The sequence below is a fragment of the Mustelus asterias genome, chromosome 11 (assembly GCF_964213995.1).
Source record: "Mustelus asterias chromosome 11, sMusAst1.hap1.1, whole genome shotgun sequence".
NCBI lineage: Eukaryota > Metazoa > Chordata > Chondrichthyes > Carcharhiniformes > Triakidae > Mustelus > Mustelus asterias.
Genome location: NC_135811.1, coordinates 58,310,924 through 58,333,406, shown reverse-complemented (window position 1 = coordinate 58,333,406; position 22,483 = coordinate 58,310,924).

Sequence of the window (22,483 nt, the reverse complement as noted above, 5' to 3'; positions counted from 1 at the left end):
ATCTGTCATGATGGGATTCGAACCTGGGTCCCCAGAACATTAGCTGAGTTTCTGGATTAATAGTCTGGCGGTAATACCACTAGGCTAATACTAGGATAATACCACATGGGTTCTTTTTCATTTTTTGGGGCAGCACGGTGGCACAGTGGTTAGCACTGCTGCCTCACAGCACCAGAGACCCGGGTTCAATTCCGACCTCAGGTCACTGTCTGTGCGGAGACTTCACGTTCTCCCGGTGTCTGCGTGGGTTTCCTCCGGGTGCTCCGGTTTCCTCCCACAGTCCAAAGATGTACGGGGTAGGTTGATTGGCCATGCTAAATTGACCCTAGTGTCAGGGGATTAGCAGGGTAAATGTGTGGGGTTGTGGGAATAGGGCCTGGGTGGGACTGTGGTCGGTGCAGACTCGATGCTGATCGAATGGCCTCCTTCTGCACTGTAGGGATTCTATGAAACTTTTATTCTATAGGCCACCTCCCCTGAGCAAATGCTTGTTTCAATTGCAATTTAATTCGGGGAAGGGGATAATGTGTTGTTGCTGGACTAGTAATCCAGAGACCCAGGGTAATGCTCTGGGGACCCAGGTCCAAATCCCACCATGGCAGATGGTGAAATTCGAAATCAATAAAAATCAGGAATTAAAAGTCCAATGACGATCATGGAAACCATTGTCGTAAAAACCCATTTGCTTCACTAACGTCCTTTAGGGAAGGAAATCTGCCATCCTTACCTGGTCTGGCCTACATGTGACTCCAGAGCAACAGCAATGTGGGCAACTCTTAAATGCCCTCAAGAAACTCAGTTGTATCAAACCACTGAAAAGCCTCAAAGGAATGAAATGCATCAGCTGGCATCGCCCTAGGCACTGGAAATGACAAAGGCAAACTCAGCCCTGTTGACCCTTCAAAGTCTTCCTTATTAACTTCCTGGGGCTTGTGCACAGGGTGGTCAAGCAACAGCCTGACCTTGGCATACTGACAGAATCATACCTTACAGAAAATGTCCCGGAAACCACCATCTCTGGGTATATCTGCAGGAGTGGCAACACAGAGGTTCATAATCAGGAGAGAGTTGCCCTCGGAGTCCTTACCATTGACTCCAGACCATATGAATTCTCATGTCTCGTCTTCACATTGAGGATATGCTCCATCATGTTGTTGGCACCGCCACTGTGCTAAATTCGATGGAATTTGAACAGATCTAGCAATTCAAAACTGGGCATCCATGAGGCGCAGTGGGCCATCAGAACTGCACTCACCTGCCACAATTTTCCACAGAGCTAAGCAATCCCGCAACCAATGGATCTGATCTAAGCTCTGCAATCCTGCCACATCCAGTTGTGAATGGGCGATGGACAATTAACAACTCACTAAAGGAAGAGGCTCCGACAAATATCTCCATCCTCAATGATGGGGGAACCCAGCACAAAGGTGCAAAAGATAAGGCCATTTGTTACAATCTTCAGCCAGAAGTACCAAGTGGATGATCCAACTATGCCTCCTCCAGTGGTCCCCAGCATCACAGATGCCAGTCTTCAGACAATTTGATTCGCTCCATGTGATATCAAGAAATGGCTGAAGACACTGGATACTGCAAAGACTATAAGCCCTGACAATATTCTGGCAATAATACTGAAGTTTTGTGCTGTAGCACTTGATATTCCCCTAGCCAAGCTGTTCCAGTTCAGCTACAACACTGGCATCTCCCGGCAATATCGAAAATTGCCCAGGTACGTCCTATACACAAGAAACAGAATAAATCCAACCAGCCAATTATCATCACATCAGCCTTTTCTCGATTATCAGTAAAGTGATGGAAAGGGTCATTAACAGCACTATCAAGTAACTCTTTCTCAACAATGACCTACTAACTAATGTTCAGTTTGGCTCCTGCCAGGGTCACTCAGCTCCTGACGTTATGACAGCCTTGGTTCAACCGTGGACAAGAGAACTGAATGCCAGAGTGAGATACGAATGAGTGTCCTTGACATCAAGGCAGCATTTGGCAAAATGTGGCATCAAGGAGCCTTAGTAAAGCTGGAGTCAATGGGCATCAACTCTCCGCTGGTTGGAGTCATATCTGGCATGAAGGCTGATAGTTATGTTGGTTGGAATTCAATCACCTCTGCTCCAGAAAATCTCTGCAGGAGTTCCTCAGGGTAGTGTCCTAGGGCCCAGCTTCAGCTGCTTCATCAATGACTTTCCTTCCATCGTAAGGTCAGAAGTGGGGATGTTCGCCGATGATTGCACAATGTTCAGCACCATTCGTGACTCCTCAGATACTGAAGCAGTCCATGTTCAAATGTAACAAGATCTGGACAATATCCAGGTTTGGACTAACAAGTGGCAAGAAACATTCATGCCACACAAGTCCCAAGCAATGACTATCTCCAGAAAGAGAGAATCTAACCATCATCCCGGACATTAAATGGCATTGTCGTCACTGAATCTTTTACTATTAACATTGTGCGAGCTTTCATTGACCAGAAACTGAACTAGACTAGCCATATAAACATTGTGGCTACAACAGCAGGTCAGAGACTAGGAATCCTGCATTGAATAACTCACCTGCTGACTTCCCAAAGACTGTCCACCATCTACAAGGCATAAGTCAGGAGTGTGATGGAATACTCCCCACTTGCCTGGATGGGTGCAGCTCCAACAACACTCAAGAAGCTTGACACCATCCAGGACAAAGCAGCCACTCACCATCCTGACTTGGAAATATATTGATGTGGAAATGCCGTCTGGCTGAAGTGTGTAGTCCGATAAGTTGACAATGGACTTTCCTGCAGTGGTGCTGTTTTCTACTGTGGTACCGGGGGAGGCTTGGTTGCTGCTGGTGGTGATGCCGAGTTTCTCAAGTTTCCTGTTCTTGGTGTGCATGTAGATGGTGTAGTTCCTTTGTCTCGTCTGCTTGGCAGAGTTTCGCAGCTGGTCTGCGTCCTGAGCGCAAGTTGTGAATATGGATTCGATCTTGGTTGGCTGTAGAGATTCGATCTCTGGCTGGCTGTAGAGATTTGCATTCTAATTAGTATTCTGTAACTTGATTTCTGTGTCTGTGCACTGTTGGAGAACAGAGACCACTCCATCTGACGAAGGAGCAGCAAGCTCCGAAAGCTTATTGTATTTGCTACCAAATAAACCTGTTGGACTTTAACCTGGTGTTGTGAGACTTCTTACTTGGAAATATATTGCCATTCCTTCACTATCGCTGGATCAGAATCGCCATCCCTAACAGCACTGTGGGTGTACCTACATCACATTAGCTGCAGTGGTTCAAGAAGACAGCTCACCACCACCTTCTGAAGGGCAAACGGGGATGTGAAATAAATGCTAGCCTCGCCATGAATGAATAAGAAAAAATCTCTAGAAATAACCTCACTACCCATTTTCTTCAACACAGACCATTCACCGACCTGCCCAGGGCTTAAAACAAGCTGCTTAATTTTGTCACGCACTCAAAATCGGCACAGGGCAGCACAGTGGCACAGTGGTTAGCACTGCTGCCTCACAGCGCCAGGGACCTATGTTTGATTCCAGGCTTGGGTCACTGTCTGTGTGGAATCTGTACGTTCTCCTCGTGTCTGCGTGGGTTTCTTCCGGGTGCTCCGGTTTCCTCCCACACTCTGAAAGACGTGCTGGTTAGGTGCATTGGCCGTGCTAAATTCTCCCCCAGTGTACCCGAACAGGCGCCGGAGTGTGGCGAATGGTCAGTCAGGGAGGTCGAGCAGTCATTCAGCAGGTGTTAGAATGGAGTCTTGTATGGGGGATCAGGGGGTCTGTCGGGGAGGAGACTGATTGAGAGGTCAGGCGGTCAGAATGTTAGTCAGAAGAATCAGGGGACTACATTGAGGGGATGTGTAGTCGGGTGGGAGTTGGGGGGTTGGAAGGATAGTCGAGGGGGATGGTGGGTCAGGAGAGTAGTCAGTGGATGTCGAGATAGTCGAGTGGTCGTCGACAGGGTGGGATGTATGGGGCGGATGGTCGGGGTAGAGGGAGTAGTCAAGGGGGTGGGTACCCAGGAGTTAGAAGCTTTTTTAATTCTTGAAGCTTTTCCTGGGTAACTATTCTGATAAGAGAGTCAGAACATCAGAGTTTCCGATGATTCACGGTGCAGGGTTATTGTTGTCATTGGAAGTTTGAGTTTTCCAGGCACTTCCCAGATAGCTCCTGCATGTGGGCCTCCAGGGGTCCTCGAGTACAATCTCTGGAGGATCTGCCGGGTACGACCCCCTGGAGACCAGAGGCTCTGAGCCGCTGACCGGAATTTTCCAGCCGTTCATGGAAATGGGATGCTCTGGTCCCGCAGCGGCGACGGGAAAATTCCAGCCACAGTATCTTTCTGCTCCTTTCTCCCTCACGTGCTAATATAACTTCACCTTTAATGCTCTCCTTAACTTCCTCGATCAGATCAGCTTTCTATTTTCTCTGGAGGAAAGACCCCCCCAGTCTGTTTAATCACTGCTAATAGCTCTAACCTCCCAGTCTGAGATCATCCTCAGTCATTTTGTTGAACCTTCTGCAATGCTTCAAGTGTTTCTTGTAATAAAACAACGCAATGCACGGTATCCAGTGACCCTCCCCACCTGAAAGTAGTCATATCCACACGCTAAGTGTATAATGAAACATAAATATACACAAAAAATAAAGAAAGATTCTATTTTATGTTTGTGAACAGCAGTGACAAGTCTCAGTATTTGTAACACATCTCACAGTGGAGGTTTGGTGGTGCAGTGATAGTGTCCCGATCTCTCGGGGAGATGATTTTAGGGTTTTCCACTGAGACTGAAGCTACAGAAGGTGTCTTCATAGGCTGATTGACAGCCTGTAAATCCTTCCAATATGCTTCTTGGAGAGTTTTCTGGTCAGATATACTGCAGGAGGCAATGGCAAACCACTTTTGGCAAGCATTAATCCAATGGAAGTCTAAGGTCACTCATGTCCTCATTGCACCAGGGGCAGGGTCAAGGGGGTGGGGCCTCAGTGGGGAATAGAAACTAGAAGCATAGAACCTAGAAGCAGGAGTAGGCCATTCAGCCCTTTGAGCCTGATATGGCAGAGGCTATGATGGGGTGGGGCATGAAGGGGTGGAACCATGAAGGGGCAGCATGTCAGGGGTCATGAAGGGGGACCCAATGGGAGGGCCCCAATGCTCCGATTCTGGTGATCCATGACTGGAAGGGGGTGGGAAACATGCTGCCGATGAGGGGTGGGGGGGGGGGGTTTCCGAAGTCCATGAGGAGAGGGAGGGGTTTTCCCAGTGCACTGTCAGATCGGGGCACCCTTTCAAAACAGCGCCCAATCATTTTGCAGCCAGGCTCACCGGCCTGTTCAGGCCCCGCGCCTCTCAGAACTGGCCGCAACTCAGCACTCTCCCAAAAAAAGTGTGGGACGATTGCTATGCTATCCACGCGATCACTCCAGTTTTCTTGCCATTATGACACTTGATAATTTTTGGGGAAAATCGCAGCCATTAACTCTGTTTCTCTCTCCACAGATGCTGCCAGACCTGAGTATTTCCAGCATCTTCTGTTTCTATTGCAGGATAATGTAATTAATTTAACATGTCTAAATGTCCTTTGATAAAGTACCAAGTACCAAACGAATGAGAAAGGCCAGAGCCTTTGAAATCAGGGGACAACTAATATCACATCTGCTGTCTTCATCTGCACCCTGCTTCTCTTATCAAGTACCTTCAGTCTGTGTGTTCTAGTTACTGAGCTCCCACCTCACCAACACAGCTTCTTCTCATTTACTCTATTCAACCTCTGAAAATGCTGGAAAATTGCAGCATGTGGACATAGAATAGAGCCAACGTTTCGAGTCTGGATGACCCTTCGTCAGAGATCTCTCCACAGACACTGTCAGACTTGCTGAGATTTTCCAGTATTTTCTGTTTTTGTTTCAGATTCCAGCATCTGCCAGTATTTTGCCTTTATCCATTAAATTACTCATCCCCGGTTCACTAGGAACAAGAGAGAGCCATTCAGACCCTCCAGCCTGCTTCACCCTCCTGTTGGATCATAGCTCCATCTGCCTGCCTTTGCTCTATACTCCTTAAACCCTGTGTCCCAACTGGGGGAATATATTCCAGACTCTCACACACTTTAGTCTGAAATCTGCTTCCTGATTTCCAACTGGCATATCTCTCATTTTAAGATATGGGGTTAATCTGTATCTTAATTCCATCTGTCCAGTTCCTCCATGTCCTCCTGTCCAGTTCCTCCATCTGTCCAATTCCATCTGTCCAGTTCCTCCATGTCAATGGAGAGAGAATAGATTCAATGTTTTGAGTCTGGATGACCCTTCGTCAGAGCTGAAAGCAAAGAAAATCAACACATCTCTCTCCATAGACGCTGTCAGACCTGCTGAGATTTTCCAGCATTTTCTGTTTCAGTTTCAGATTCCAGCACCCACAGTATTTTGCTTTTAAAAACATATCAATGGCAGTTTTGTTGTGTGGGGAGAGCATTCCAGAGTTCCACCATCCTTTGTGAAGAATGAAGTGAAGGACAGAGGTGAGGAGAAATTTCTTCACCCAGAGGGTGGTGAATGTCTGGAATTCACGACCACAGAATGTAGTTGAGGCCAAAATGTTGTCTGACTTCGAGAAGAAATTAGACATAGCTCTTGGGGCTAAAGGGATCAAGGGATATGGGGGAAGGGGGGACCAGGATATTGAATTCAATGATCAGCCATGATCAAAATGAATGGCGGAGCAGGCTCGAAGGGCCAAGCAGTCTCCTCCTGCTCCTAGTTTCTAGGTTTCAATTATGTTCGGCTACTAATTTAAACACCCGACAAGCATTCCAGTTTAATCTAACAAAGACAGGAGCCGACTCTTAATTCTCTTAACAATCTCCCTTTATTTAACACTTTAGGTACCAACTCAAACTCAAAACAATCACAACACTTTAACTCTTAACTGAACATTAGCTCTTTAACTGAAAGTGAATCCAGTTAGAATGAAGTGGTCAAATTTGTTCCAATGCAGAATCTGTCCTGACGCTCTCTCTGAAAATGTTCTTCAGGGCACACTTCATCTTGTGATGGTTGATCTCGAGAGTTGTTGCTAGAAACAAAGGCTACACATGTGCCTTTCAGCCTCAAAAATGTTCAAAAATCTTGCAAAAGATCCTCTGGCATCCAACGGGAACCGATCACACAACTCCAACAGCCAATGAAATTATTTGCAAACAACACCATTATGTTTGGTTCAGTTAGCATGTCGCCCACATACACTTGGTGCCATCAGGTCTAAGTCAACATAAACGACTTCCCATATTTGGTCAACGCAGGAGGCTTCAGTTCACAATTCCCAAACCAGGTCATGACTTACAGTAACTTTGCAACCTGGTTTTAATTACAAGTTGACCAGGAATCCCAGCATGCTTCATTCTAAGCAAGAATAGCCATTTTAAAACACTATTGCCATTATTGTTGTTAAAATCATTGTTGTAGTTGCTCTTTCTCCATCTACAAAATAAATATTTCCTGACATTACCCCACTGATTGACCTAGCTCCAACATTGTATGTCCCCTCATTCTGGACTCTCCCACAAGAGGAAATAGTTTCTTTTTATCTACATTATCATTCTCAGAACATTGCAGCAAAGTCTGAGTAATTTCAAACACCGAGTACAATAATGCAAAGCGCTAATTGCCAGTTCCATATCTGAATTGGGAATATTGTGCTAATAGCCTTCTCATGATGCAGACTTCACAATAAATGTATTATTAATGTCACTAATGGTATTCTAGCCTCTTATCAACTATTAAAATCTCACATAATATTGACAATCGGACTGCCAGAAAGGATTGTAATGACTGTTTAATGGCATAGACAGATTGAGCAAGCAGATCTTAATTCTTACACTGTAGTGGTGTTGCTTCTATACGTGACCAATATCCCGAGCTATCTAATCAAGGCTTTGTTCAAATAGATGCACTGAAACTGGAGAAGAAGGAAATAAATTAACATCCAGAAAGCTGATTTGGGGCGACTATTCCACCAGAGGTTTTTGACGCTTTGTCCTCATTTACATTAATATAATGGTCGGCCAGAACTAGCATCACACGGTTTAATGGATTTTTATCGATCCTATGTGATTTATCCCTATGTTTTAGGGGATGATTACATTTTTAATAGAAATGCCACACTTTCCTTAGCAGCTATGTGATGGATGTAACAAAATACAGCTACACATAATTATATTAGGCTAGTCAATCTCCCATGGCACCGTTGGTGATTAGGTCAAGGATGTGCGGTTTCATAAGGACAAATCTTCAAAGCTTTAAGATAGGAGGAGCTTTCAAAGCATCAAATCCTGATCAACGCCAAACCATTATGAGGTCATGCCACATTACACTTTACAGTGAGGATCTATAACAGAAAGCTCTTGGTTTAGTGCCAGCTTTCCTGCCTCTTACGCCCCATTCCAGAAAGTTCCAGTACATAGGGATTGGAATATGTCTCCAGATACTGGATTGCCATCTGACAGGATACTCACTCCCAGAAGGAGTAACCCCTGGCTCAGTGCCAGTATTGCCAGTTCCTCATTGGACTTCATTCCTGAGCGACCCAGGGACTGGAGTGCAACTCCATACAGCAGATTGAGATCCAGCTGAGATTCTTGGGCCCAATGGATACCAGTCACCTCAGCCCTAACCACTGTAAAGGAGAGGACTCACACAGTTAATGGTAGGGCCCTGGGGAGTGTTGTCAAACAGAGAGACCTAGGGGGTGCAGGTACATAGTTCCTTGAAAGTGGCATCATCGGTAGACAGGGTGGTGAAGAAGGCATTTGGCACACTTGCCTTTATCAGTCAGAGCATTGAGTACAGGAGTTGGGACGTTGTGTTACAAATGTACAGGACATTGGTGAGGTCACATTTGGAGCACTGCGTACAATTCTGGTCACCCTGATATAGGGAGGATGTTCTTAAACTGGAAAGGGTGCAAAAAAGATTTACTAGGATGTTGCTGGGACTGGAAGGTTTGAATTGTAAAGAGAGGCTGGATAGGCTGGGATTTTTTTCCCTGGAGCGTAGGAGGATGAGGGGATGACCTTACTGACGTTTATAAAATCACAAGGGGCACAGATAAGGTGAACAGTCAAGATCCTTTCCCCAGGGTAGGGGAGTCCAAAACTAGAGGGCATAGGTTGAAGATGAGAGGGGAAAGATTTAAAAGGGACCTGAGGGTAGTGCGTAGATGGAATGAGCTGCCAGAGGAGGTGGCAGAGGCGGGTACAATTACAACATTTAAAAGGCATTCGGACAGGTACATGGCGAGGAAATATTCAGAGGGATATGGGCCAAACGCAGGCAAATGGGGTTAGTTCTATTTCGGAAACCTGGTCGGTATGGGCGAGTTGGGCCGAAGGGCCTGCGTCCGTGCTGTATATCTCTATGACTTATGGGGGCGATTCTCCCAAAAAAAATTTGAAGTGTCGAATTTGTATAAAAACTGGAGTAAATCCTGCTGGTTTTTTCAGCAGGAGTTTCAGAATGAATCTCCCACACACTGTACACTGCAGAGTGCCTCAGCGTAAATCAATTCAAAAATTAGTGGACAGGGCCTATTCCCACTGGAGAGGCCAACAGCATATCGCTGAACAGGCCACTGCGCATGCACTGATCTGTCAGTGCCGAGATCGGCACATGCTCATTAACCCCCCTCTCCCCTGGTCCCTTCCGGCACCAGCAGCCCCGACCTCCACCTCCCCGCAGTCTCAAACCCCACCCCCCCGCCGCAGCCCCGACCCCTCCCCCATTAGGCTGACACAACCCCCAACCAGCTGACTTTCCTCCCTCTGTCATTCAGCCTAAAGTACAGAGTGGCAGCGGAACTCCCCACCCCTACCAATTGCCCCTCCTCGCCGCCCCGGAGGCCCCATACCCATTAGGCCCCACCCCATTATGTCCCATCCCCATTAGGCCCTGCCCCCCCTTGGCACTGCTCGATGCCCAGTGGGCAGTACCATGGTGCCTCTGGGCATTGGCACTTTGCCCCTTGGGCAGTGCTGGGGGCCCAGGCTGGCACTGCCAAGGTAGCAATGTCCAGGGGGCAACTCACCCCCGGTGCCCGACTCTCTGGGGAACCTCAATTGTCCCCCCTTCACTCCAATGGGGTTGGGCTGCCAGGGAATTAACCCTGGTTGGGGGGGGCGGGGGAGGCTAGCGGTGGGGGAAGAGGCTAGTGGGGGGGAAGAGGCTAGTGGGGGGAAGAGGCTAGTGGGGGGGAAGAGGCTAGTGGGGGGGAAGAGGCTAGTGGGGGGAAGAGGCTAGTGGGGGGAAGAGGCTAGTGGGGGGGAAGAGGCTAGTGGGGGGAAGAGGCTAGTGGGGGGAAGAGGCTAGTGGGGGGGAAGAGGCTAGTGGGGGGAAGAGGCTAGTGGGGGGAAGAGGCTAGTGGGGGGAAGAGGCTAGTGGGGGGGAAGAGGCTAGTGGGGGGGAAGAGGCTAGTGGGGGGAAGAGGCTAGTGGGGGGAAGAGGCTAGTGGGGGGAAGAGGCTAGTGGGGGGAAGAGGCTAGTGGGGGGGAAGAGGCTAGTGGGGGGAAGAGGCTAGTGGGGGGGAAGAGGCTAGGGGGGAAGAGGCTAGTGGGGGGGAAGAGGCTAGTGGGGGGAAGAGGCTAGTGGGGGGGAAGAGGCTAGTGGGGGGAAGAGGCTAATGGGGGGAAGAGGCTAGTGGGGGGGAAGAGGCTAGTGGGGGGGAAGAGGCTAGGGGGGGAAGAGGCTAGTGGGGGGGAGGCTAGCGGTGGGGGAAGAGGCTAGTGGGGGGAAGAGGCTAGTGGGAGGGAAGAGGCTAGTGGGGGGGGTAGAGGCTAGTGGGGGGGAGGCTAGCGGTGGGGGAAGAGGCTAGTGGGGGGGGTAGAGGCTAGTGGGGGGGAGGCTAGCGATGGGGGAAGAGGTTAGCGGGTCCAGAGACTTCAGTCTCGGGCCTGTTAATGATATTAAAATATATCAATATTAAATAGATTAGGCAGCTCTGTGCCGATTTGTGGCGCGGAGCTGACAGCGCTGGAAATCCGGCTGCCAGAGACACACGGAGGCCATGGCGCCCAGCAGGGAGCCGGTGAAACAGCGTCCGCTACAACAGCAGCGCAGCGGGCTGGGAGAATCACTCCCTGTGACTCTCGATGTGATTCTTTAACTTTGGTTTCAGCCCACTGAAGAAAAGCCTACCTTAAGATATTAAAAAATCCGCGTGAAACCACCTCAGCTCCTTAACCCCTGTGGGGGTGGGCTCCACCTCCATGCTCTGGGATCTTGTCCCAGTTAAAATTAAATCAAAGAAACAAAAAACAGCTCTCACCCCTCAGCCCCCCCCACACACTCCCTTTGCCCCATCCGTACCAACTCATGCCGCCTCCCATCCATTCACATAGCCGCTCATGCACTCCATGCCAATGTAAAACCCGCAAACTACCCTAACTACCCTACCCACCACACTGCCACCTACCACCCGCCACCCACCACACTGCCACCTTGCCCACCCTGCCCAGCATACCTCACTCACTCTAACACTGTGAAAATATATTTAAATGTCCCAAAGCCTCTCATTTTGTTAGTAAATGAAGAGTTACCAAAATGTGACAGCTTGTGCTGTGGAAAGGGGACATCGTGTAGCTTCCCCTGATAATCCTGCCCTGTGAAGAAGGACTCCAAAAACAGGTGCACTGCATTTCTGAAGAGGCCTATTTCAGAGGTCTCGGTGAGAAATGCAGAGCTCTGGTATTGTGTGAAAGAAATCGGATCAGAGCAGCAATCCAAAAGTATTGTCACTGCTCCGACAATTCATAGAAATCATAGAAATCATAGAAACCCTACAGTGCAGAAGGAGGCCATTCGGCCCATCGAGTCTGCACCGACCACAATCCCACCCAGGCCCTACCCCCATATATTTACCCGCTAATTCCTCTAACCTACGCATCTCAGGACTCTAAGGGGAAATTTTTAACCTGGCCAATCAACCTAACCCGCACATCTTTGGACTGTGGGAGGAAACCGGAGCACCCGGAGGAAACCCACGCAGACACGAGGAGAATGTGCAAACTTCACACAGACAGTGACCCGAGCCGGGAATCCAGGACCCTGGAGCTGTGAAGCAGCAGTGCTAACCACTGTGCTACCGTGCCACCGATTGCGCAATTGACAGAATAGATCAAAGTTAAAGTAAAAAGTTTTTTTAAAGTTTATTTATTAGTAAGGCTTACATTAACACTGCAATGAAGTTACTGTGAAATTCCCCTAGTCGCCACACTCCAGCACCTGTTCGGGTCAATGCACCCTAACCAGCACGTCTTTCAGAATGTGGGAGGAAACCAGAGCACCCGGAGGAAACCCACGCAGAAACGGGGAGAACGTGCAAACGCAACACAGACAGTGACCCAACCCAGTGGAATCGAACCCTGGTCTCTGGCACTGTGAAGCAGCAGTGCTAACCACTGTACTACCATGCCGCCCAAAAGAGAAAGAACTGTCAATCAAGATATTCCAGAAGTCATAAGACCATAAGATATAGGAGCAAAATTAGGCCATTTGGCCCATCAAGTCTGTTCTGCCATTCAACCCCATTCTCCCACTTTTCCCTGTAACCTTTGATCCCCTTAGCCATCAAGAACCTATTTATCGTTCTTAAATAAATTCACTGACTTGACTTCCACCACCTTCTGTGGCAATGAATTCCACAGATACACCGCCTTCTGGTTGAAGATCTTGGTTTTAAAGGGTTGCCCCTTTACTCTGACGCTGTGCCCTCGGATCCTAGTCTCTCCTAATGGAAACATTTTCCCCATGTCCACTCAACCCAGGCCTTTCAGTATTCCCTGATGCACAGCTGTTTTAATGGATGTCCGGGCTCTGTTAGCCTGAGATCTGCAGCCACTAACCTTTGCAATGTTGTATTTTTGCATTTTATTTTTGCTTTCCTCTTGATTCTAAGCCAGTTTGAATATTTAAAGTTATTTTGTAGACCTTGATTTAAAACAAAGTGTGCTTGTGATTTCATTAATTCAAATGATTGAGCATGAGTAATCAATAGTGATATTATTAACTGTTTTCAAAATTCATATTGGCCATTCACAGCTAATATTTGGTCTACATCATTGTTTCCCTTTTCAAGCTAGACTACTAAACTAAAAGTTGTCCTTTGTTATCAGAAATATTTTTTCTTATTGCAATAGATGACCCTTGAAACACAAACCAGGACAATGTATAGCCTTGAACGTGCGGTGGTCAACTACGTAACGGAATCACGAGATGGAGTCTGATTGACGGACATACAACCTGATTGATGGCTGATGGGAGGCACCATTGAAAAATGTGCAAATAACTTGTGTACTCTGACATCTGCAAGGCCTTGTGGTGCTTGTGAGGAGAATTTGGTAAGGACTCATATTTACCAGCCCCTTGTGTGGGGAAAATCTGCTTAGAAGCCTCGAAAGGCTGGAATGGAGCCAGAGGTTGGACTGAAAGAGGCACAGCATCCAACGGTCAGGACTGCAGTCAGAATGGATTCATCAGCCACTCAAGACAGCAGGAGGAAGAGTGGTCAACAGTGGCCAGAGTGCCCACCCATGCAAAAGATTTGATGTGTGAACCAAGAGGAATTTCTACCTTTTGAGATGGTTTCGTGAACAGAACAACTGGGGTAACATTTTTAAATAGCATGTTTTTTTTCTTCCTTTCAAATAATGTTATTTGATTTTCTTTTATGCACTAATAATTGTTTAATAGTTTTCAAATAAAGATTGCTGTTTGATAACATTGCTTGGTATTGAGTAATTTATTCAAATTCATCCAGAGTGCAGCCTCACCTAAGTGAGACTCCACAAGGGACTCTCAAGGCATGGGGCTGGTTGGTGTTTATTCACCAGAAGGAACTCCTCAGTTGTAGGCAATAAAATAAAACACAACTTACTCCAAATTATAAATCAAAGAAAAAGGTTTAAATAAAGAAACTTCATTACTCCAACATTTGAGGCCTCACCCTAGGCCATTCCAAGCTCCCACAAACCCCAACAGCTTCTTATTTATACTGAATCAGCTGGTCAGCTGACCACCACATCTTGTGTCATTGGTTACATAGTTTACTAGGTCAGCTGACCCTTACAGCTTGTTACCATTGGTCACACTACAACAGATCCGATGCTATCATTGGTTACATTCTAACAGTTGGAGGAGCATTGGTTGGCATGGAGGGTATGGGGACTTTGGAGAGTAGGTGGGGGCATAGATAAGACTTTTGAACTTAGCTTCCAAAAGGCTACCCCATCCAGACTCTGTTTCACAAAGTCTCCACTGGGTGATCTACAAGTTGTGAACTATAAAGTCCTTGAAAAGCTGGTCTGACTCCATGAAAATGTCAGAGGACTGGGCTCTCCCTGGAATGGAGCTGGCCACGTTGCGAGTGCAGAGCACGGGTGCAGTCCCGTAACTCGCACCAGCCCGTACCCTTATTGCACGCTGGTAAAGATCAGGAGCACGGGAATGGGGCTGGGAATTCGGCAATCAGGTCCCAGCCAACATTTTTAAAGGTCTGCAGAGTGAACCCGACTCTGCGAAAATCCATCCCTTTAATCCCGTTTCTGTCTCCACGACTTATTTATTAGTCACAAGTAGGCTTACATTAACACTGCAATGAAGTTACTGTGAAAATCCCCTAGTCGCCACACTCCGGCGCCTGTTCGGGTACACTGAGGGAGAATTTAGCACAGCCAATGCACCTAACTAGCACGTCTTTCAGACGGTGGGAGGAAACCGGAGCACCCGAAGGAAACCCACGCAGACACGGGGAGAACGTGCAAACTCCACACAGACAGTGACCCAAGCCGGGAATCGAACCCGGGTCCCTGGCACTGTGAGGCAGCAGTGCTAACCACTGTGCCACCATGCCGCTCCTGCTGCGCCACCTTTGCAGCATGTTCTGTTTAGATTATGGTAAGGCTCATTATCTAATTGGTCGCCTATGAATTCTAAATAGAATGGTTGGTGTGTCAATCATTGTGAACTACTGGAGTACTCTCAGCCCCCAGCATCAACGTGTCACATTATGTCTTCTTTCACGAATATTGCTCAGTGACATCTTTCTGCTGATGATAGCAAGTCAGAGATGGTTAATCACAGATGGAGGGCAAGTTGTTTTGCTGGGGGAGTTGATCATTGATGATTATCAGCACCATTGATTTTGCTCCTTTAACGATTTGTGTGGAATACCTTCGTTTTCTGTGCAACAATTTTCAGTTTCTTTGTGTGAACGATTGATCATTTGTTATGTTGTGTTCCAGTGGATAAATATCCCCTTTAAGGCAGTTTGTTCAACATCAGCTCTGTCCTTCTCTTCAGCTTACAGTAAGAGTATTGAAACTGTTCTGCCCCCTGTGGCATTAACTGTGTTGACCAAGGTATTTTAAAGAAAGAATCATAGGTGACAGTATTGGACTTGGCTGATGAGGTAGCCAGCACTTGGACAGTGAACATTCTACCAGAGAACTTACAACCAGTCCGAAAGACGTGCTGGTTAGGTGCATTGGCCATGCTAAATTCTCCCTCAGTGTACCCGAACAGGCGCTGGAGAGTGGTGACTAGGGGATTTTCACAGTAACTTCATTGCAGCGTTAATGTAAGCCTACTTGTCACACTAATAAATAAACTTTAAACAGAGGGATGCATGTGCCAGTGTTCACGGGCGTAGACGCAGGGTAGAGTATTTGCATCCAGCCTCCAACAATGGGTGTTCTATAGAAGCTATTAATCATTCGTTTCACTCCACGGACTGTGAGAGTACAGCTCCTATCTCATCTGTTGTGACAGATGTTTCCACATGTGGGATGAAAAGAACGAGGATTGTTGGAGATGCTGCCTTTGCCTTTAACATGTCAAATGCTGTTTGCTGTGTAACTGTCCATTCCTATTAGGTTTCTTTAAGCTGCAATTTTCGGACAGGCTGCATGATCTCTGAGTGCCTCGGAACAAGCTTGTGAAAAAAGTTGGCAGTGCTGAGGAATGATGCCAGATCTTTCAGATTAGACGGATTGGAAGAACATGAATGGCTTTGGCGTTGTGTGTGCGGTCTTTACTCCAGCTGCTGTCACTCTGTACCCTAGACAGTCAATCTCAGGACCATAAGACCATAAGATATAGGAGCAGAATTAGGCCATTCGGTCCATTGAGTCTTCACCACCATTCAATCATGGCTGTTATGATTCTCATCCCCATTCTCCTACCTTCTTCCCATAACCCCGGATCCCCTTATTAATCAAGGACTTATCTATCTCTGTCTTAAAGACACTCAATGACCTGGTCTCCACAGCCCTCTGTGGCAATGAGTTCCACAGATTCACCACCCTCTGGCTGATGAAATTCTTCCTCATCTCAGTTTTAAAGGAGCACCCTTTCACTCTGAGGTTGTGCCCTCGAGTTCCAGTCTCTCCCACTAGTGGAAGCATCCTCTCCACATCCACTCTATCATGGCCTCTCAGTATTCTGTAAGTTACAATTAGATCCCGCCTCATCCTTCTAAACTCCATCGAGTATAGACCCAGACTCCTCAACCACTCCTCATATGACAAACCCTTCATTCCTGGGATCATTCTTGTGAACCTCTTCTGGACCCTCTCCAAGGCCAGCACACCCTTCCTTAGGTATGGGGCAAAACTACTCACAATATTCCAAATGACCAGAGCCTTCTACAGCCTCAGAAGTACATCCCTGCTCTTGTATTCTAGCGCTCTCGACATGAATGCTAACATTGAATTTGCCTTCCTAACTACCAACTGAACCTGCACATTAACCTTAAGAGAGTCCTGAACCAGGACTCTCAAGTCCCTTTGTGCTTCAGATTTCTGAAGCCTTTCCCCATTTAGAAAATAGTCTATGCCTCTATTCTTCCTACCAAAGTGCATAACCTCACACTTTTCCACATTGTATTCCATCTGCCGCTTCTTTGCCCACTCTCCTAACCTGTCCAAGTCATTCTGCAGCCTCCCTACTTCCTCAACATTACCTGTCCCTCTACATATCTTTGTATCATCCACAAATTTAGCAACCATGCCCTCAGTTCCATTTTCCAGACCATTAATGAATGTGCATTTGTCCTTGTTGAGTGTGAAATTGTGTTTTGTGAGTTGGGTTTTGTGATAACTGCTAATTGTGTTCAGCTTTATCCCCTCCATGGACAATGACATCATCAAGTAGACTGAGCATCCCATAAACATCTGAAAAGACTGAAGAAATTATCTTCTGGAATCCAGTAGGTATTGAACTTCATTCATCGGGCATTCTACTGAAACATGCCTTTGTGAATTACAAAAGCTGTAAGATATCAGCTTTTCACCAATAGTGGTATGCAGTTCAAGCTTCAGGAAGATGGTGGAGTCACTAAACGATGCTGAAAGGTCCTGGACCTCAAGAAGCAGATACTTCTCTGGAAGGATTACTTTGCCGACTGCCTTAAGGTCAATATGCAGTTCAAATTTGTCATTTTTGCATCATGCAATGACTGGGTTCAATTTCCAAGGCAGAGTGAATTCTCTCAATGGTACTGTCAGCTTTGAGTCACTTCAGCTCCTGTGACATCTCAGCATGGATCGTAAATGGCACCAGTCTCAATTTTGCAAAACTGGCACAATTGTGTGATAGTAAGTCATAGAGTCATAGTCATAGAGCCTTACAGCACTGAAAAGACCCTTTGGTCCATCCTTAGAAATATCATAGAAGTTTCAAAGAATCCCAACAGTGCAGAAGGAGGCCATTTGGCCCATTGAGCCTGCACCGTCAATAATCTCAATCATCCCTATCCCCATAACCCCATGTATTTATCCTGACACTAAGGGGCAATTTAGCATGGCCAATCCACCTAACCCGCACATCTTTGGACTGTGGGAGGAAACCGGAGAACCCGGAGAAAACCCACGCAGACACGGGAGAAAATGCAAGCTCCACACAGACAGTGACCCGAGGGTGGAATCGCATCGGGTCCCTGGCGCTGTGAGACTGCAGTGCTAACCACTGTGCCACCGTGCTGACCGCTCTTGTGTTGTTACTTCTTCCAAATCACCTCACATTTATCAAGGTTAAATGCCATCTGCCACTGCTCTGCCCACCTGATCAACAATGGTCAATGAGTTTAAAGATAAGCCTATACAACAGGTTTACCTCCCTGAAGGTAAGGTTGGTTACATTGAACATGAACTTGTCTAAGGTGACATTCTTGTAGTAGACAGGAACCATTGATTGTTGCCAAAACTGGAAGAATTGGGGCATTGTGATCTTGAAGAGTGTCTGTCACAGAAGTGAGAGATATTTGCAAACAATAACAATGAGTAGTGTATCAATATCAATACTTTCACCCCAATATTGATGAGGAACAACAGTGAGATGTCTGTGGTTTCAACGGAGCATTCCTTAAAATGACCTGGTGCTTTAGAGTCTGTGTTCTGTGTCAAACTGATGAAGTCTACTTCTCCAACAGCTGCACACCTTTGCAAAGTGACACATTTTTGAGCACGAGCTGCACTTTTACCCTCAAGTTGGACAATATGGCATCGTGAATTCATGGGTATCTACACTATTTGGGTACATTTCTCTGGGCATCTGACCACAATGGGGCAAGTGACTGCTTAGGTCTCTTTGTAAGTCTTGCACTTGAGTTTGTCGGGCACTGGGTCTGAGAGTGCATTTCTATGTAACCGCTTCACATCAAGCATGGCAATTTCAATTTCAATTTTTCCAAGGTTAAATTTCCGTCCTCTATGAGGGGATGTTCCCTAATTCATGAAATTAAAGAATTTTTCAAGAGTCGGTGCAAACTCGATGGACTGAATGGCCTCTTCTGCACAGTAGGGATTTGATGACAGACATCCCCAGACAAAGTCCCAAACAAAACGAAGGTCAATCAATCCAAATGTGGCTGAAGAATGCTGACAGAAGCAAATGCTTTGATTGGAAGCCAACTGTAAATGCATTGCAACAGAGTCCTCAAAGCCTCCAGCTTGAAGCATTGTAGCCTTTTAGATAGCTCAATGAAATCTCTCATCAGATAATTTTCAATAAGTGACCGGTTCAGAATAACAATCCCCCTCCTGAAGATTCCCTCGATTATTGCAGCATAAAGTTTTCGTTGTCCCAGATCTCACACAATGGAAACAACCCAGCTCAGAAAGGCGTTATCCCCGGGTCAGGGCTGAAGATGCAACGCAGCAAAAATCAAAACAATCTTGGCTCCTTTTCTAAATGTTAATGGCATTGAGGTAGTTTATAACACAATAACACTCACATAAGCAATTCAATTTACTTTAAAAAAAATACAGCAGTGAAGACAGGATGTGTTGTTGAACGCACACTGAAGGTTATATGGAAGTTGATGTATTTAGCACGTGTAACCACAAAAGATTCATTTTACAATGAAATAACAGTGAAGTTGCTCTACTCTACTCCAGCCGATAAAGCTTTCTCATTACCACTATGGTGTTCCACAATTTGTATCATATTTACCGTGCACACTGTATAATGTATCGCTGCTGGACACATACAGAATGCCTTGGTTTTCTGGTTAGTTCAAAGCTGACCATAAATAGGTCAACACCTGGTGCTAAATGGTAAGGTGTTGGGGAGAGTTACAGAACAAAGAGATCTAGGGGTACATGTTCACAGCTCCTTGAAAGTGGAGTCACAGGTGGACAGGGTAGTGAAGAAGGCATTCGGCATGCTTGATTTCATTGGTCAGAACATTGAATACAGGAGTTGGGACGTCTTGTTGAACTTTTACAAGACATTGGTAAGGCCACACTTGGAATTCTGTGTACAGTTCTGGTCACCCTATTATAGAAAGGATATTATTAAACTAGAAAGAGTGCAGAAAAGATTTACTAGGATACTACTGGGGCTTGATGGTTTGAGTTATAAGGAGAGGCTGGATAGACTGGAACCTTTTTCTCTGGAGCATAGGGGGCTTAAGGATAGAGGTCTATAAAATAATGAACGGCACAGATCAGCTAGATAGTCAATATCTTTTCCCAAAGGTAGGGGAGTCTAAAACTAGAGGACATAGGTTTAAGGTGAGAGGGGAGAGATACAAAAGCGTCCAGAGGGCAATTTTTTCACACAGAGGGTGGTGAGTGTCTGGAACAAGCTGCCAGAGGTAGTAGTAGAGGCGGATTCAATTTTGTCTTTTAAAAAGCATTTGGACAGTTAAATGGGTAAGATGGGTAGAGGGGGATATGGGCCAAATGCGGGCAATTGGGACAAATTTAGTGGTTAAAAAAAAAGGATGGCATGGACAAGTTGGGCTGAAGGGCCTGTTTCCATGCTGGAAACCTCTGTGATTCTATGGGTGGAATTTTACTGGCATGTCCACCCAAGCTTTGTACAATCCCGCCCAAGGCCAACAGAGAATGCCGTTCTCCGAGCCTCACCCACCCCTGGAATCAGGACAGGGGTGCCGGTAAAATTCCAGCCTATGACTCTAAACCACCACTCATTAGAAAATGTCGGCAAAGGATGTCTGAACTTTGACTAGAGTGGGAATGGACTTTAATTTTCAATAAGGAACAATGAGGCGATTTCAGTGAGTCCAGAGTTGAGGCGCTCTGGAAGGGCGTGTGATCTGGATGCTGTGAGTGACATTCATTTCCAGCAGTGTAAACCTGGTGATGTGGGATCACTCACCTCCTGTTAAAAACCCCGATTTCCTGTGGGAATCGGGCAGCCAATGCAATGCTGCTGGCTTCGGGCAGACACCAATGTTGCATTTCATCCTCCTTCGCTGCAGCCCCGAATCTGGTCTCTGCTCCCTGAGCTTGATCACATGATTGGCCTGTGCGAATCTGAACACACCCTGAATACTTCCTACTGTGCCACCATCCCAGCTCTCCAAAGACACAAGGGCGGCCTCTGGTGTACACCATTTTAGGCATCAAGCATTGTCTGGGAGGAAACACAGAGAGAGGAAATACAGGCTCATTCTCAGTCCATGGAAGCAGAAGCATTTGGAATTGAGAGATCCTCCCTCTCCTGGGATTCATTTCCAGCAGGAAGTTCATCAGTTCAGTCCCTTCTTGGAAGTCCTTGTGCATGAATTGCAGGAAGTTAGTATGCAGGTACAGCAGGTAAGAAGAAAGGCAAATAGATATTTGGCAATAGAGTATAAAAGTAGGGGAGTGCAGTTGCATTTGTATAGGCCCTTGGTGAGCCACATCTGGAGAACTGCGTACAGTTTTGGTCGCCTTAATTGAGGAAGGATGTAAACGCATTAGAAGCGGTTCAGAGAAGGTTCACTAGATTGATTCCAGGGATGAAGGGCTTGTCTTATGAGGAGAGATTGAGTAGTTTAGGCCTATACTCACTGGAGTTTAGGAGAATGAGAGGAGATCTAATCGAGGTATATAAGATGCTAAAGGGGATTGACAGGGTAGAGATAGTGTTTTTAATTAGCAGCAGGATGAAGTGTTATTAGGAACGAGTAGGAAGGTGGAGTTGAGGCCGAGATGAGATCAGCCATGATCATATTGAATGGCGGAGCAGGCTCGAGGGGCCGAATTGCCTCCTCCTGCTCCAAGCTCTTATGTTCTTCCTTTTGGCTGAAGACCCAATCCCTTTGCCAATTTCAGATCACAGGGGATACTGGTGGTTGGTCTGCATAGGACAATATGATTGGCACAGGCTTGGAGGGACGAAGGGCCTGTTCCTGTGCTGCACTGTTCTTTGTTCTAACAGTTGGAAGAGTTGGAACCTGTTCCAACATTCAATCAAATCATAGGTGGACTTTATCATGCACTATGGAGGATGCAACAAGCCACTCCTAGGGTGGCATTTTACAAGATAAATTCTAAGTGTCCAGCTGGCGTGAAAATAGAAGAGTCGCAGATGTTTTTTGGGTGAGTTTTCAATCCCAATCTTGTGCACATATTGCATGAAAAAATGGGCTAGACTGTTTCTAGCTACTAGAGGTAGTGGGCATGGTTTAATTCCCCAGCCAGCAGCAGAGACCTCTGTGTCTGCACATGCACAGTTCAAACAGCAGAGGCCTGACAGACCTGGAGACAATCCGGACCAACCACCCCCAACACAACCCGCCCCACCCACAATTATGGGGACCTGCAGCCGATCGCGAGCTGCCTCTGTCCCCCCACCGATCACAGCTGCAGAGTGTGCAGCGGGCCGCCCCTCCCTCCCTCCCCAATTGAGCTGCCCCAGCCTGGTCCCACTCCCTCCAGGCCCCACCCCATTCAGGTCCCCTCCAGGCCCCACCCCTTCAAGCCCCACCCCATAGGCCCTGCCCATTCAGACCCCACCTCTTCAGGCACATCCACTGGCACTGCCCGTGCCGAACGAGAATCAACAAATCGTTGAATGGGGAGGTGCTGGTGTCGTGGTATTGTCACTAGACTAATAATCCAGAAACTCGGGGTGCTCCTCTGGGGGCTGGGTTCAAATCCCATTGTGGCTGATGGTGAAATCAATAAAAATCTGTAATTCAGAGTCTA